The sequence below is a fragment of the Vombatus ursinus genome, unplaced genomic scaffold (genome assembly GCF_900497805.2).
Source record: "Vombatus ursinus unplaced genomic scaffold, bare-nosed wombat genome assembly UNPS02001287.1, whole genome shotgun sequence".
NCBI lineage: Eukaryota > Metazoa > Chordata > Mammalia > Diprotodontia > Vombatidae > Vombatus > Vombatus ursinus.
In genome coordinates this window covers 1,576,154-1,593,230 of record NW_020941065.1, presented here as the reverse complement: position 1 = coordinate 1,593,230, position 17,077 = coordinate 1,576,154, and positions in this window count along the sequence as shown.

Genomic DNA, 17,077 nt, shown 5'->3' with positions numbered 1-17,077 from the left:
TTTTCCCAACCTCAGACGTGGAGGGTTCCTTCTGGGTTAGGGAGACTCCCCACCCCTGCCCCTTTTGCTTTTGATTTGGAGCCCCATGGGGCAGGACTCAGACACTAGCGCCTGCTCCTGGTTCTGCAGAGTGCAACCAGAGGAGCTTTGGCAAGCTGAGCTGGCCAAGGGCCCTAGGAAGCCAGTGGCCCCTGGCCCTGAGCTGTGTGGGGGAGGTCAGGGCTGTAAGGATGTACAGGATGACACTTTTTTGGAAGTTGAGGGCTTCTAGTTTCCTTATTTTGTATAAAGAAACAAATAAAGTATGTTTTTGTGTTTCCTGCATATTTATTGTACTTTCGTCTTCTGGGGTTTGGACATTTTTATATTTTTAAGAGGGGGGGTGGAGAGCAAGGGAGGGGAGACCAGAAAGAGGTTTACCTAAATTTAAGAAAAAACTTTTTTAAAAGAAAAATTAATAATAAAAAAGATCTTTTTCCCTCAGTGCGTTGTGATATTCTTTTCATCTCCCCTACCAGGCCACCTCCTTCTCAGACCTCCTGCAAAGTGAGTAAAATTGTCTTCCTTTTCTTTTTCATTAACTGCCCTTGTAAATTAGAAACCTTCCTATTCCCCCTTGCCTCTGCCTTAGCGAAAAGCATTTTGGTCAATCATTCCCTGCCCCCCCCCCCCCACACACACAGGCTGCATAAGGAGCCCTTAAGGTGCTTCCGAGAATATAAAAGCAAAGGCTCAGGGACTCTGCCATCATTCTCCACTTTACATCCCAGGTAAGTCACATCAGATACTAGTTTCACTGATCATACTAGTGTAATTTCTGAGACAATGTCAGGTTTAAAAAAGAATAACAATGTTAAATGCTTAAATTCATCCACATGGATACATTAGGTTTCAATAGAATGAGTTGGTCCTTGCAAGGTCCAATATAAGGCATGGAGGCTTCACTTAGCCATTCTGTGTCCTATCTGTGGGTGTCTTCCTACAGCATCCATATTTGTCAAGTCTTCCAATAGCAATTCAATTAAAACAACATTCATTAAATATCTTCAGTGGAGAGTTGAGCTTGAAGTCAAACAGACCAGAGTGCAAATTTGGCCTCAGACACTTTCTAGCTGTTCAGCCTTAGGAAAATCACTTAACTTGCATCAACCTTATCTGTATAATGGGGACAATTTAAAAAAAACTTACCTCTAAGGGTTGTGGTGAGGATAAAGTAAGGTAATATTTGTAAAGTGCTTTGCAAATCTTAAAGCACTATATAAATGCTAACTGTTATTACTATGATTAATAATAATAGTTTCCAAAGTTCCCAGAGGTTCCCAAATTCCCCCTAGGAGGTGCTGGAACAATCCATGAGGGTGGCAGTAGTCTCAGGTGCAATTGAGGGGCATTGAATTTGGAAGCATAAGGAAAGAAAAGAAGAAAATTTTTAAATGTTTGTATGTGTTTCATCTGTTGTGTAACAGAGTTAAAGTCATAGTGATGACATTATTTTCCAAATATACACACAAAATGCAAGTTATAATCCATCAGTGATCAAGTCTACTGACAGGTCTTAACAAGCAAGTGTTGGCAGATGAGTGTGTTGTGCATTGTTGGGAAGTCGAGCATGCATCAGCAGGAATATATGCATGTAATGACTTGTTTATAATATAATACTATATGGTTACATAATGCAATATTGCTTCATCACAATTTCAATGCAGGGAAAAACCCACAACTTTACAAAAAATTATTAAATTTAAGATGCATCATTTTTAAAAATTGCATTTTTGGGAATGATGCAAATTAAAAAAAAACAAAAAGCATTAAATGGTTGAAGACAGTAGATTTCCAGGGGGTCACTGAATAATTTTTTTTGAAAAGGGGGCGATAGGCCAAATAAGTTTGGGAACCTCTGATTATTATTAACGAATATATATTTATTTAGATGGGACATAGTCCCTGCCCTCATAGAATTTATAGTCTAGTCGTGGGGTGGAGGATAATACATAGGCACATGAATAACTATTTTAAATTTAGAACTGGACCCATGATTTCATTGATATAGAGAACTTTTTGTGAGAAAACTCCTTTTACCCACTCAGATCCAGCCCCTGTTCTGCAACCCATTGCCTTAAGGAGTTGCCTGGGAAACTGAGGGATTCAGGGGCATAACTCAGGCTTACAAAAAAAGTAGGGCTTGAACCCAGATTTTCCTTACTACAAAGTTGGCTGACTAGCCTTTATGCCAAAACTGACTCTCCAATACCAAAAAGAAATAATGTAAGTGCTTTTACAAATGAATAAGCAAAGTGTTGTGTGTGTCATTAAAAACTTGTAGCAACCAGGATGGGCTTCTGCAAGAAAGGATATTCGAGATGGGCTTTAAGGAATGAGTAATTCAATGAGCTGGGGGTAGGGTATGGGTTCTAGGTATAGGCAGCAGAATGAACAAAGCAGGAGAAAAGAAAATATTACAGGGGATAGTAAGAGGTCCAATCTGCCTGCAGCACTGAAGACAAGGAGGAGAATAGTATGAAATAAGGCTGGAGAGGGAGGGCAGTGTTAACTTGGGGCATATTGACTCAATTAAAGCCAATAAGGATTGATTTAGTGTCTGCTGTATGCTAGGTGTAGACGATACAATGGCAAAAATGAAACAGCCCTTGCCTGAAAGGAGCTTACATTCTTAAATGCCAAACAAAAGACTTTGAGCTTTATTTGGTAGGCAATAGGGAGCCGGTGGATGCCCTTGAACAGAGGAAAGACAAGACTATATGGATACATAAGCACAATTCTTCCTGCAGTAGTATGAAGAATAGTTTGGAGAAGAGGGAGAGTAAAGCAGACCTTTGCTCCTTAGGAAGCTATTGCAACAGTCCAGGCAGAAGCTAATGAGGGCTTGTTACTAGGACAGAGTCAGTGGACCTAGAGAGGAGAGATGTTAGAGATATCATAGAGGTCAAATAGGATTTGGTAATTCATTGAATGGGAGGGATGAAAGATGGAGAAGTCAAAGATAACCTCAAGGTTTAAAATCAATCAGCAAGCAACAAACATTAGTCACCTACCATGTACCAGGCACTAGGAATACAAAGACAAGTGAAAGTCTCTGTCCTTGAGGACCCCACAGCCTCATCAGAGAGACAACATATGTTGTTCAGTTATGAGTCCATAGGGTAGGAGGAAAAAAGATGCTAGCACATAAAACATGGGAGACTGGATGGATTTGGGTCATAGCATGGACAAAAATAGTGGTCAGAAGGAGGAACAGATTTAAGGGCAAAGATAAAGACTTCAGACATAGTCAGATGCACACCAGGTGAAGAGGTTCTGTTGAGAGTGGAAGTGTCTGGGCTAGATAGGTTTGGAGTTCAAAAGTCAGGCTGGAACATTGGAATGTGGATTTGGGAGTCAGCAGCATAGGGGTAGCAGTTGAAGCCATTTGAGTGCATGAGATTGAGGAGGGAAGAGAAGTTTAGATCCTGGGGGTAAACACCTAGAGACAGCCTTCTATGCAGAGTCTAAAAGAAATCAGGTGAGGACAAAGTAAAAACTAGGCTGTAAACAATAGACACAATGACCACTATAATAAATCAATCAATCAGTAATCATTTAAGTGCCTATTATGTTCCAGGCACCATGATAAATGATAGGAACATAATGGCCAAAAAGTGAAATAATCCTTGACCTTAAGGAATTTACATTCAATTGGAAGAAACAGATACATATAAGTAAAATAGAAGGTAATTTACAGGGAGGTGATAAGAACTGAGATATCATTATGAGCACTGTGTAGCAGAAGGCACTTGAGCTAAATTATCTATATAAAGTCACATGAACTCTCTTCAATGGCAGTGGTCAATGCCTGTGTTACACAGTTAAAGGTCACATCCCTCTTGTCTGTTGACAATCAAGTTACTGTTTGGGGGTATGTAATTTGTGGACAAGGATAAGTGGAGGCTTTGTTGGAGTATTTGTTGGGAAGTTTTTGCTGGGTTAATACAAAATGAGAAGGAAAAGGAAGGAAGGGAGGAAGGAAGGAAGGGAGGAAGGAAGGAAGGAAGGAAGCAAGGAAGGAAGGAAGGAAGGAAGGGAGGGAGGGAGGGAGGGAGGGAGGAAGGAAGGGAGGGAGGAAGAGGGAGGGAGGAAAGGAAGGAAGGAAGAGAAGGAAGGAAGAAAATAGAAAGGAAAGAAGAAGGAAGAAAAGAAAGAGGAAGGAAAGAAGAGGAAGGAAAAGAAAGGAAGAAAAAATTAATGTCCACTTTATGATCTGGAGAAAAGTTTTACACACTTGAAGATTTTGTAGCTAACCTACTTATACAAGGTGCATTACCCAGATTTCTTTTCCAGGCACCTGCCCCTCAGTAGGAGAGACACCTTCTCAATCCACTCCAGGTAGAAGCCAGCCAGACTCCCACTATTAACAGATTCTCTATTTATTGAGTCCTCAATAGACTGTTCCTAGGAGTTCTCTGACTATCTTAACTATATAATCACAACAATAACTAACAGTACTTAACCTTTATAAAACACTGGCTAGGGAAACCAAGGCACAAATGGCTATAATAAAACAGAAGGAATAAAACCCTACTCCTTCCCACTCACAGGGGCCTTCTTCCCTCCCAATCACTCCACTAGGAGTATAGATTGAGCAATTCAGCCAGACAGTATGAGACCAAGGCTAAGAAGTCTAGAATGAATGTCAGAGATGGAAGGGCCCTTAGAACATGGAATGTCAGAGCTGGAGAGGGGCTTTAGAACAGAGAATGTAAGAGCTGGAGAGGACCTTAGAAGACAAAGTGTCAGAGGTATTTGAGAGCTTAGAATGGAGAGTTTCAGAGCTGGAAAACATCTTTAAAAGCTTCTAGTCTAATTTTTTTTATTTTATAGGAGAAGAAACTAGGATTCAAGCTTTCCCTAGAACCAGGGGACTAAGGCTAATCAGCTATCCATTTATTCCCCACCCCCTTCCTATTAGTCTGAAGTCATCGACTGCCTCCTCCCTCCCCCTCCCCAAGCCCAGGAGTGAGAATAGATGTCCTGATTATCTTTTCATCTTCACAGGCAAATTCAGCAGCCATGGGAGCTCTATAGGAATCAGGTCAAATGATTTACCAAATAATCCCACTACTTGTCATAATAACCCACGAAAAGAGAAAGAATGAGGCTGTTTTAATTAGGCACCAACATTTCTCAACCCAAACACTTCTTTGTGTGGAGGGAAGGGAGGCCCTTTTAAAACTTGAGCTGTTTTGTTTTGTTTTAAACCAATTAAATTATATATAGCAAGGGTGGAATCAACTGAAATGGAATTTTAGTTGAGCTGTTATTTGGGATCTACAGGGGTGTTAACTTCTCTTTACTATGAGAATCCAGGCTGTAAGTGTTTGGCAGTGGAACAGGACTCATGAATGCTTGAGAGTTTACATGAACCTAAACCCTGCTAAGAGGAAAAAAGAAAGAGGATGCAGAGAAGGAAGGAAAGAAGGAAGGAAGGAGAGGGGGAAAGGAGGAGGAGCAGAAGCAAAGAGAAGATAACCATATGGCATACTATAGAGAAGTTTAGTGCTAAGTCCAGGGGAAAGATACCTACTGCAGGAAAATCCCTGGCTTCCTCAAAACACAGCTCAGGTGCCACATCCTAAATCCTAGATGAGACCTTTCCTGATCTTCACCCCCTTCCCACCTCCTCCCAACCCTCTTATTAGTGTTCTTGTTCTCTCTCTCTCTCTCTATCTATCTATCTTTCTCTCTCTCTCTCCATATCTCTCTCTCTCTCTCTCCCCCCATATCTCTCTCTCCCTCTCTCCCTTCATCCTTCCCGCCACCCTTTCCTTCTCTTTCTTTGCTCTCCTCTCTTTCCTTCCCTCTCTCTCTCCTCCTTTTCTCTCATTTCTCTCTCCTCTCTTTCTCCTCTCATTCTTCTCTCCCTCTCTTTCTTTCCCTGCTCTCTTCTCCTTTTTTTCTTCTCTCTGTCTCTCTCCCTCCCTCTCTTTCTCTCCTCTCCTCTTTTCTCTCTCTCCCTCTCTCTTCCCCCTCTCAATTTCCTCTCTCCCTTCTTCCCTCCGTTTCTCTCTTCCTGTTTTCCTCCATCTCACTCTCCCTTCCTCCTTCCCTCCATCCTTTCCTTCTCTCTCTTTCTTTGCTCTCCTCTCTCTCCCTCCATTTCTCTTATTTCTCTCTCCCCTCTTTCTCCTCTCATTTTTCTCTCCCTTTCTTTCTTTTCCCTCTCTTTCTCCCTCTCTCCTCCTTTTCTCCTCCAAGCCCGGAGGACTTGGGTGCTAGTTCCCCCCCCCCCCCCCCCCGGGCAACATACTGACTATATGACTCTGGGCAATCATTTCATCTCCCACTGCTTTAGGCAACTGCCTAAGACTAGAAGGTGCCCACTTGCATTGTTAGATGGAGTTTCTTCAACTGGGAGTTCTTCATGCCAAGAAAAGGACACATACTCATTTATCTTAATATATTTTCTATCCCTACTATCCCTACAATAGAATGTACTCTTTCGGAGAGGGACTGTTGTTTCTTTTTTTGGCTTTTTAACCCCAGCATCTGCTGGGTTTGCAGATCACTTCATATGCATAACAGCATTAGAGCCTTATCTCAACCTTGGGACATAAGTACTACAGGTAGAATTATGTCCATTTTGTATATGAGGAAACTGAGGCTTCAAGACATTAAGTATTTTGCCCATGATCATAGAGCTAAGTAAGGCAAAGCAGTGAGATAAAATGGGGTAGTACCCATTAGCAGCTTCTCTTGGAAGTTCTTAAAATTACTATGAAAATCAGATACTCATTTCAGATTTGTCCATCTCTGAGGGCTATATTTTGTTTGGTGTTTCAGTTTTGGATATATTTAAAATAAGGTCTTTTATGTTTTGGTCATTCTACTGATACCTTTTTTTTTTTTTTGCTTTCTTGACTCAAAGATATGCTTCTCATTAATATTCAAGCAGGCTGTTTTCTCCTTTATCATACTTTCCTGCAGTTATTCAATCATGCCTGATTCTTTGTGACCCCTTTTGGGGTTTTATTGTCAAAGGTACAGGAGTGGCTTGGCATTTCCTTCTCCAGCTCATTTTAAGGATGAGAAAACTGAGGCAAATTGGGTTAAGTGATTTGTACAGGGTCACACAACTAGGAAGTATCTGCAGCAGGATTTGAACTCAGGAAGATGAGTCTTCCTGATTCCAAGCCCAATGCTCTATTTACTGTGCCACCCAACTGTGCTTTTCCCATACTAGAGGAGTACATCATACCTACTCTAAGCCCATACTCCCTTAACTGGTAGAGGAAGATATCATAGTATCTAGGGGAATTCTGGGAAGGACAGAAATATCCCAGATTTGCAAAGAACTGATATAATGTATTTAATTCTGTCCCTTAAACGTATGCAGCTATGATATGATTCTGGCCTCAAAGCCTCACGGCAAACTCATACTACAATCAGTAAAGGTAATCACTATTTCTAATTGACAACAAAATTGGAATTTCACTTGCGGAAAAATATGTGTATAAATTACAAGGCTAGGCTGATTTTAAAATTATGTACAAATAGGAAAAGGAAAATCTTGATCAAAAGGCAAGTGGAAAACCCCACTGAGAGTCACTGTACATCAGTCTTGTCTTTCATGTTCAAAGACAATTGAAATCTTCAATAACATTTTTTCATGGGAAAAAAAAGAGATAAAATGGGGTCATCAGGCCTCCGTTCAAATCTTACCTCACACATTTACTACCTGTGTGACCTTGGGCAAATTGCTGGATTTCCCCTGGCCTCAGTTGAACTATATGACCTCTCAGGTTCCTTTCAACTCTAAGTCTACATTCCTATGAATCCATTAGAGTCACAGGGAGCATTTGAACCCAGGTGGTCATACTTTCAGGTATAGCCCTCTATCCACCAGGCCATATTACCTATTGAGTCCATTCATCTCACTGTTTTCTGGAATTTTTAGTTTATAATCATGGCCATTGCCTATATTTCCCACCACTACAGTGGTTTCATGTGCCCTTAAAGGAACCTTTTCCCTTTAAGAACAGAAGAAATTCAATTCAACTCTCTAGACCAGGACATCAGATTGAGTCCTACCTCTCCCTTTCTTACATTCCCTCTCTCTAAATAGGGAAGAGAGGATAATATAACTCTAGGCAAGGACTTTCCCCAACCACCTACCTCAAGAGCTTCTCACAGGGAAAGAAAGCAATCATTGCCCAAAAGGAATTTCCATCCTACTGATTGAATGTGAAGGTGATAGAGATCAGTTTCCTCATTTGTATAATAAGGAAGTTGCTGAAGTCTGAGAGGAGCTGAGAAGAGACCAGGGAGTTAGGGAGCACTCAGCATAAGTGGGAAGAAAATAAAATTTTACTTTGGTCCTTGAGGGGAGCCCTTCACACTTGCTTAATCATTTAAAAAAATGTGTGGCTCTTGTGTCCCTGGGATTGATTAGCTCACTGGGTTTGGCCAGAGTGCTAATGTAGACAGAGGTCACTGGTTTGATCCCAGTGTGGGGGTGCTAACACCCTCTTACAATAAGAATTGTTAATAGTAATAGCTAACAATAGTTAACTCACTTCAGGCCTAGGGACAATTTCATGGCCCCCAGGGTTCATGTGGTTCCCTTTTTTGTGCCTTTAGGGAGTTTATTTTAAGTGAAAAGTTATTAGTTCAATCACAATTTCTCTGAGCCCCCAGTTACAAAAATTTCCAACATTTAGGCAGAGGTTGGCCTCTCAACTTAAATTTACATTTAATTCTATCTCTATGAATTCTTTGAGGTTGAGGCAAAATTCAGGTTACTTGAAACATTTAGGTAAAGTCATAGATTATTTTATTATGTCTGTAGATAGACAGGTACCTGGAGGGTATGAAACACCAGATTTTATTATAGTGTCTGTGGTCAGACAACATCTGGAGGGAAAGTTGGAGAAAGAGCAAACCTTTTCTCTGCATGTCCCTCAGTCCTTCCGTAGGTCTGTCTGCACACAGTTTATACACAGTCTGTGTCCTCATGAACCATCTGGCCCTCTCCATATCTCCCTTGGGAAACAGCTCAGTCCTACCTTCTCTTTTTTCTTTCTTGGGTTTCACCAGGTTGCCAATTCTTGGCTCAACTCTGTATGACCCTAGTGCTTCCTCTCTGCTTTCAGAAACTCAATATCCCTCAACTCTACCCTGTTGTCTTATGAATCCATACTTTTGATTAATTCAAGTCAACAAACATTTATTAAGCATCTACTATGGGTCAGGCACTATGGAAAGCAATGGGGTTGCAAAAACAAAAGTGAAACCTCTGTCTTCAAAAAGCTTACATACCATAGAGGGAAAACAATATACATACAGACAAATGAATACAAAATACATACAAAGCAAAAATAATTTCAGAGGTCACTAATACCTAGGAGAACTGGGAACTGCCAGGGGTAGGAGGTAACACCTGAGCAGAGTCCTGAAGGGAGCTAGAGATTCCAACAGGTGAACCTGAGGAAGAGAGGAATACCAGGTATGGATGACAGCCAATGCAAAGTCAAGGAGGCAGGAGATGAAATGTCAAGTATGGGGAACACAGCAAGTAAGCCAGTTTGGCTGAAATATAATTTGTGAGGAGGAAGATTGTGTCATTATCCTGGAAATATAAGTTGAAGTCAAATCATGAAAAAGCTTTTACCTGCCAAAGAATTGTATTTTATTCTAGAAACAATAGAGTCACTGAGGCTTCTTAAGCAAGAGAGTGACATAGTCAGATGTTATGAAGCAATATGGAGGAAATACATCATTGTTATTGATACAAAACTCTGGAATGGGAGCACTGTTTTAAGAAGTCTGCTCAGTTGGGCATTTGGAAATCCACCTGCCAAGTTTATGAAAGAAGGATTGTTGAGGACTCTTCTTCATTAGGTCTTAGGAAAGGGAAGGAAAGTTGGGTGTCATGGAGTCAAGCATTTCTAAGATCTTTGATCAGTAAAAACTACTAATGCTCATTGTTATCGTTCAGTCATTTCAGTCATGTCCAACTCTTCATGACATCATTTGGGATCTTCTTAGCAAAGATAGTGGAGTGGTTTGGCATTTCCTTCTTTAGCTCATTTTACAGATGAAGAAACTGAGGCAAACAGAGTTAAGTGACTTGCCCAGGGTCACATAGCTAGTAAGAGTCAGAGGCCAGATTTCAACTCAGGTCTTCCTGATTCCAGGCAGTGCCCCTAATGCTCATTACTTCCCACTAAAGACGGAGGGATGAGGCATGGCTGAGGAAAACATTGATCAATATGAGTCAATGATGTCATCTAGAAACCCTCCAAAAAAAAGTTCAAACACTTAGACTGTTCTAAGAAAGGTATATTTGAAGCAGGTGATTGTCCCACTTCCCTCTGCCTGGATCAGACCACATCTGGAATGCTGTGCTCTCTTCTGGGCACCATGGTTTAAGAAGGACATTGATGAGCTGGGTTACATCCCAAAGAGCCTCAAATTCACACCACGTGAGGATCAGTTAAAGGAACTGGAGATGAGAATAAGCCTAGAAATGAAAAGACTGTGGGTGAGGAAAAAGGTAAGATACACTAGCTGTGTTCTAGTGGAAGAAGTCTTCATTAGCTTGGTATTGTTTGGTCCTGGAGGGAAGCCTCCAAAGCAATGGATGGGAGCTGACAAGAGCTATACTTGGATTCCATGGAAGGAAACACTTCATGATAATTAGAGCTAACCATAAATTGAATAGACTTCCTTGGAAGGTAGTGAGTTCAGACCCACTCCTCTACTCCCCAGGTCTTCAGGAAGGTCTGGATGACCCATTGTCAAAATGCTTTTGCTCTTGGCCAGGTGTGTTTAGGATGAGAGGGCCCAGCTCAGATGTTCTGTGATTCTTTGATTCCGGTGTTTCTCTCCTGAGATCTGCTCCCCATTACCTCCCAGTGGATTATACTAGCCAATTATATATGTATGTATGCGTGCATGTATGTATGTATGTATGTACACATACATATATAATTAAATATTTCCCAAAATATTTATCCCAAAATTTTTAACTTTCATTTTTTTAAGTTTCAAATTCTCTCCCTCTCACCCGCTCCTCCTCTACCCCTTGAGAAGGCAAGCAATACTATATCAATTATACATGTGAAGTCATGTAAAACATATTTTCACATTAGCCATGTTGCAAAAGAAAACACACACTAAAAAAGAAGAAAAATAAAGAAAGTGAAAAAAATATGATTCAATCTGTGTTCAGAGTTCATCAGTTCTCTCTCTGGAGGTGATGGCGTTTTTTCATCATGGGTCCTTTAGAATTGCAAAGATTATCTTTTACCCATTTCTTCCAAAATGAGTGTTCAGCTAGCTCCCTTCCTGTCAAGAGGGAACTCAACAGTATTACCCTTAGGGCACTCTGCAGTCCTTCCAGAAAGGCCTTCTGGCTGCTCCTCACATAAAACATTCTATCTTCTGTCTCCAGTCATCCAATAAACATTAATTAAGCAACTACTATGTGGTACTGCCTGTTTAAGCATTAAGTATGCACAGAAAAGCAAAAGATGGTCCTCAATCTTGAGGAGCTCAGGTTATGGGGCAGACAACATGTAAACAACTATGTATAAGCAAGTTATATACGGAAATAAATTGGAAATAATGGACAGTGAGAAGGCCTACAATTAAGAGGGATCAGGAATGGCTTCCTGTAAAAGATGGGATTTCATGCCTTTGCCCTACCTAGTTGGTGCCCCTGCCTGGAGTGTACTCTCTCTTCACCTCTACCTCTTATGATCCCTTGTTCCCTTCAAGACACTCTCAAGGGCAGACTCCTACATAAATAAAGCCTTCTCTAAAAAGGAAAAGGAAGACAAGTTCAAATCCAGCCTCTGACACTTTCTAGCTGTGTGATCCTGAACAAGTCACTTCACCCTATTTGCCTCAGTTTCCTCATCTGTAAAATGAGCTGGAGAAGGAAATGCAAAGCACTCTTGTGTTTCTGCCAAGAAAACCCCAAATGGGGTCACGAAGAGTCAGACATGACTAAAACTAGCAAAGAACAACAACAAAAAGAAAAACCATTCCACTGTGAGCTCCTTGAGAGCAGGGACTGTCTTTTGATTTTGTTTGCATCCAGAGTGCTTAGCTCAGTGCCTGGCACTATGCTTAATAAATGTTTATTGACTGACTGACCTATTTCCCTCAGCTCCTCACAAAATTGCCTTGTATTTATTTTGCATATAATTGTATGTGTACTTGTTTTTTTCTTTAGAATGTCAGCTCCTTGAGGGCAGGAATTGTTTTTGTCTTTCTTTTTATCTCTAGCTCTTAGCAAAGTGCCCAGTTCATAGTAGACCACTTAATAAGAGGTTATCAACTTGACTCTCCCAATAGAATGTCAGCTCCTTGAGGGCAGGGACTGTCTTTGCTTTTTTTTTTATCCCAGTACATAGTAGGCGCTTAATAAGTGCTTATTATCAACTTGACTGGACACCCTTAATAGAATATCAGCCCCTTGAGGAAAGGGACTATCAGTGACTGCCTCCCCAGTGCCTGGCCACAGCAGGAACATTAGTGTTTGTTACTGGGTTGATGGAATAGGCCGTTTCTCTACCAACCTTCCACAGCTCAGCACTAGCCAGGAAAGATGGAAATGCATAGTAAGTGTCCTTCTTGGAGCCCATATTAGAGGCAGAGTTAGCATATAGGACAGTACAGACCTTAAGATAGTGCTGTAAGTTTGCGAAGCATTTTATGACAATTATCTCATTTGATTTGCCCAATAAAAAGGAAGAAGGTGAGAAGGGAACAAGCATTTATTAAGCACCTACTATGTGCCAGATGCTACACTAAGCACTTTATAAATCTAATCTCCTTTGATACTAACCACAACCCTAGGATATAGGTACTGGTTTCATCTTCATTTTACAGTTGAGGAAACTGAGGCAGAATTGCCTATGATCACATAGCTAATAAGTATCTGAGGCCAAATCTGAACTCAGGTCTTCCTGACTGCAAGTCTAGCTCTCTAACCCCTAGACCACTTAGCATCCAGTAACTCTTCACCATAGGTAATGAAGGGATTGCTCTCCCCATTTTACAGGTGAGAGTCTCAGAGAAGATGAGTGACTCACCCAAGAATACACAGCTAGGAAGGTTCAGAGGCAAGCCTTGAACTGTGGTTTCTCCTGACTCCAAATCGAACAGTTTCCACTCCAGCATGCAGCTTCTAAACAAATAGAAGAGAACAGATTTAGAGAGCTGGAATAAGGCCACACTTTGAAAACAAAGATAACACTGTTGACCCCACCTGAGCAGAATGTGGACTTTGTTTCTCCAGTCTTGGAAAACTATTTCCAGTAGATGGGCAATCTGACATAATAGAAAGAGATTTCATCTCTCCATAGGTCCTCAAACGCACGTAAGTCTTTTCTCATGAGTTCAGGACATGAAAAAACAATGGGACCACCTCCCATCTTCTACAGTGAGAAGAAGGAATTTCAGAGAGAGTGCCGTGGATGTAAGAGAGGGTAGGACTCTGGTCCAAAATCCAGCCTGGGCCCCAAGGGACAGCTTGGGAATTTGTCCCCCTCCCTTCCACACACAAATAAACCCCTTCACATCTCACCTTTCCCATTCCTAAAATAAGGGATTTGATCCACATTAACCACCTCTCTAGGGTCTGTCTGCCATGGGGGTGAGGAGGAATGAGGGGTTTACCACCCAAAAATCCCTTGGGGAAAAGAATCTTGCAAAAGCAGATCTCATCTAGTTTGTTCATTGGAGCTGACAGGTATATCACCTGCCGAGGTTTTAAACATGGCCCTGAATTAAACAGCGGAGAGAAAATAGACAGGAATCATGAGTAGAAGATGGAACTGTAGCTGAGTCTTAAAAAGAACTCGAGATTCCAAGAAGCCACAGTGAAGATTGAAAGCACTACAGGCACAGGGAACAGCCTGGCAAAGGCTTGTAGGTGGGAGATGGAATATTTTAAGACAGATTGCGAAGGACATTAAGTAGCCCACAGAGAAGCTGGCATCTTCTTTTTTATGTGTTTCTTTTTTTTAATTCTCTCTATTTCAGTCTTTTGTTCTCTATCTCTGTCTCTTCCTCTGTGTCTCTGATTCTGTGTTGTGTGTGTGTGTCTGTCTCTATTTCTCTCTGTTCCTCTGTGTGTATCGATCCTTTGTCTCTATCTCTATTTTTCTATCTGTTTTTATATTTTCCATCTGTCTTTGAATTGTGTGTCTGTTTCTCTGGGTCTGCTTCTCTCTTTCCATCTCTGTCTGTTTTTCTTTGTGTGTCTTTCTATGTCTTAACCCTCTGCTTTTGTTTTTCTATTCTCTTTCTTCCTTTCCTTCCTGTTCTACTCCACAAATGTAGCTGCTCACCTTCTATGTCTTAATCATTTGTGTTTTATTATCATTTAAAAATAAAATGATATCAGGAAAGAGGGGGTAAAAATAAACCAACAATTGGAGTCATGTAGAGAGGCCATTTTTTACCACAACCCTCCTTTCAGCTCCCAGCTCTCTGGAGCCAAGACTCAGTGGCTCCTTCCCAGCCTCTCTCTTTTTCTCTCACGGAGTTGTAATTCTTAATAAGATCGGGCGGTTAAAAGCCATTGATTTCACCCAGGATCACTCTTGCTGTCCCCCCCCCCACCTCACACCTCCGCCCCCAACACACACGATCCCCATCCCTTTCCTCCTGCATCGAAATAAATACCATAAAAAGTGTGACGCCCCACTGTGGTCTGAACTAATATTTAAAATGCAAAATCACTGTGGAGGGGTCCCCCCCTCCACACTTGTCTTGCAGTAAAAAGATATAAACAGAATAAATTACCTCTCTAGCACGGATTATGAGAATACCCATCTCCTGACCTGAATTTTAAGTCTTCCCTCCCTTGTAGCTCCATACTCTGATGATTTATGGAAAGCCAGTGGCTTCTCTGCATATTTTCTCTGTTCAGCCAAGTGATGGAGTTTACCCTTCCTATACCATTAAAGATATTAACAACTGGACTACCTATCACTGCAAATGAGCCATTCTGATGATGAACTGAAATCTCAATAGAGCTTCTCCAAGAGCAGGCACATGAGTTCTCCTCTGACTGGCCCCCAGCCCAGCAAGGCCAGGCTCTCTGCCACTTGTTCCCTAATTTCCTTTCAGGGTTGAATGAGTCCCAAGAGCCTACATTAGTGTTTTCAGGGCATGGGGACGAGGGGGGTGGTGTCTGAGCCTAGTGGTATGGGTGTACTTCATGGGATCATTGATTTAATGCTAAAAAGTCATTAATTCTACCCCCCTCATTATACAGAGGATAAAAGCAAAGACCCAGAAAGTTCCAATGACATACCCAAGGTCACACAGGGAGGAAATGTTAGAGGTGGGAGCTTACCCTACTTTGAAGCTCAATGAACTATAATAAAGAATTGTTGTGCCCCAGGCAAGTAACCCATGCTATGCCCTCGGCAAATGACCCAAAATATTCCCTTAGCTGGTGAGGATATGGTATAGGGCACTGTCCTGTGAAGGAAAGAAGAAGACAGAGATCCTGGGATACCAACTTGAGGTTTCTTCTAGAAAGGCCAGTACTTGGTAGAGGGTAGATGGGAGGAGGTATTCATTCCAGCTCCCAACTTGTAGCTGCATATTTCAGCTAGCTAATCTTATCAAAGAAGTTTGGGCAGAACATCAGCCTCAGTCAGGAAGACCTGGGTTCAAGTCTTATCTCTGAGAAATATTAGCTGTGTGACTCCAGGCCAGTCACTCTATAGGAACAGAAATCTCAGAACAGGTGCCAGTCTGCATTTCTTTTAAGGTTCAGCTCAAGTGCCAGATATCAGTGCCTTTACCCCCCAATCCCCTCGGCACATGCTCACTCTCCTGGGGAGACTTCAAGCCCCTTGAGGGCAGGGACTTCTTGTCTTTCATTTTTGTTTTCCCTTTCCCAGCACCTAGCACTGCGACTAGCACATAGTAGGTGCTTAATAAATGTTTGTTGATTGATTGGTTTTACCTAAATCATAGGGAGAAAAACCTTAAGGTGCTGAGTTCTATTGTTGGGGAGGGAGATTTCTCACTTGGAGTCCCCTACCCTGATAAAATCACAGGTCTAGACTGTCTTCCGTGCCTGAGATCTACTCCTTCCTTGCCTCCAACTCAGAGTCCCTCTCTTCCCATAAGATCCATCTCAGGCACCATCTTCTGCATGAAGCTTTTACTGATCGCTCCAACTGCTGGTGCCCTGCATCTCAAAGTACTTCACATTTAATTAATTTATGTACCAAATTTATATTTTTGTTGAGAACATTTTTATGTTATTTCCTTCCTCCACCATTAGAATGTAAATTCACTATAAGTAGAGATTATTTCACTCTTTGTACTTGTATCTCATGCCTACCACAGTGTAAGCACACTGTAAGTGCTTAAGAAATACTTTTTTGATTGGTTGGGGGGAAAAAATCCAACCAACAGCTAGATGCTAAGCTCCATTGTTTCTTCAGCATTCTTAGCACCTGACACATTGACGAGTTCTGTTGACCCCACCCTAGTTATAATTCTGGAAGCAAAGGACGATAGGGACAAAGCAGTTGGGGGCTTCAGATGATGTCTGTTTTGTTCTATTTATCTCTGGAAGGAAATCTGAAGAAGTAAAAAATCACCTTGAATTCAGAATTAGCAGAGATCTGGGTTCGAACCTTGATTCTGAAACTTATAAGTTGTGTGACTATAGGAAAGTCATTGGATTTCTCAAAGCTTTATTCTCCTCATCTGTTAAATGTGGATAATACTTCCCAGGCCCCTACTTGTTGTGAGGTTCCAATGAGACTGTGCATATTCACCATTTTGTAAATCATAAAACACTAGATTAATTTTAGCTATTATTATTGCTTGGTCTCAGACCAAACAGAAGGTGACCCTTCTCTGTGCTGTGGTCAGACCTTCCATTTGTGCTCTTGTTTCCATCTCCTTCACATTTATTTTCTCTGTCTTCCATCTCTCCCTAGCCAGTGATTCCTTTCTTCCTTGATGTCTAAATATATACCCAGGTATCCCCAATCCTTCAAAAAAAAGGCAAACCCAAACTTGACTCCACCATCTTGTA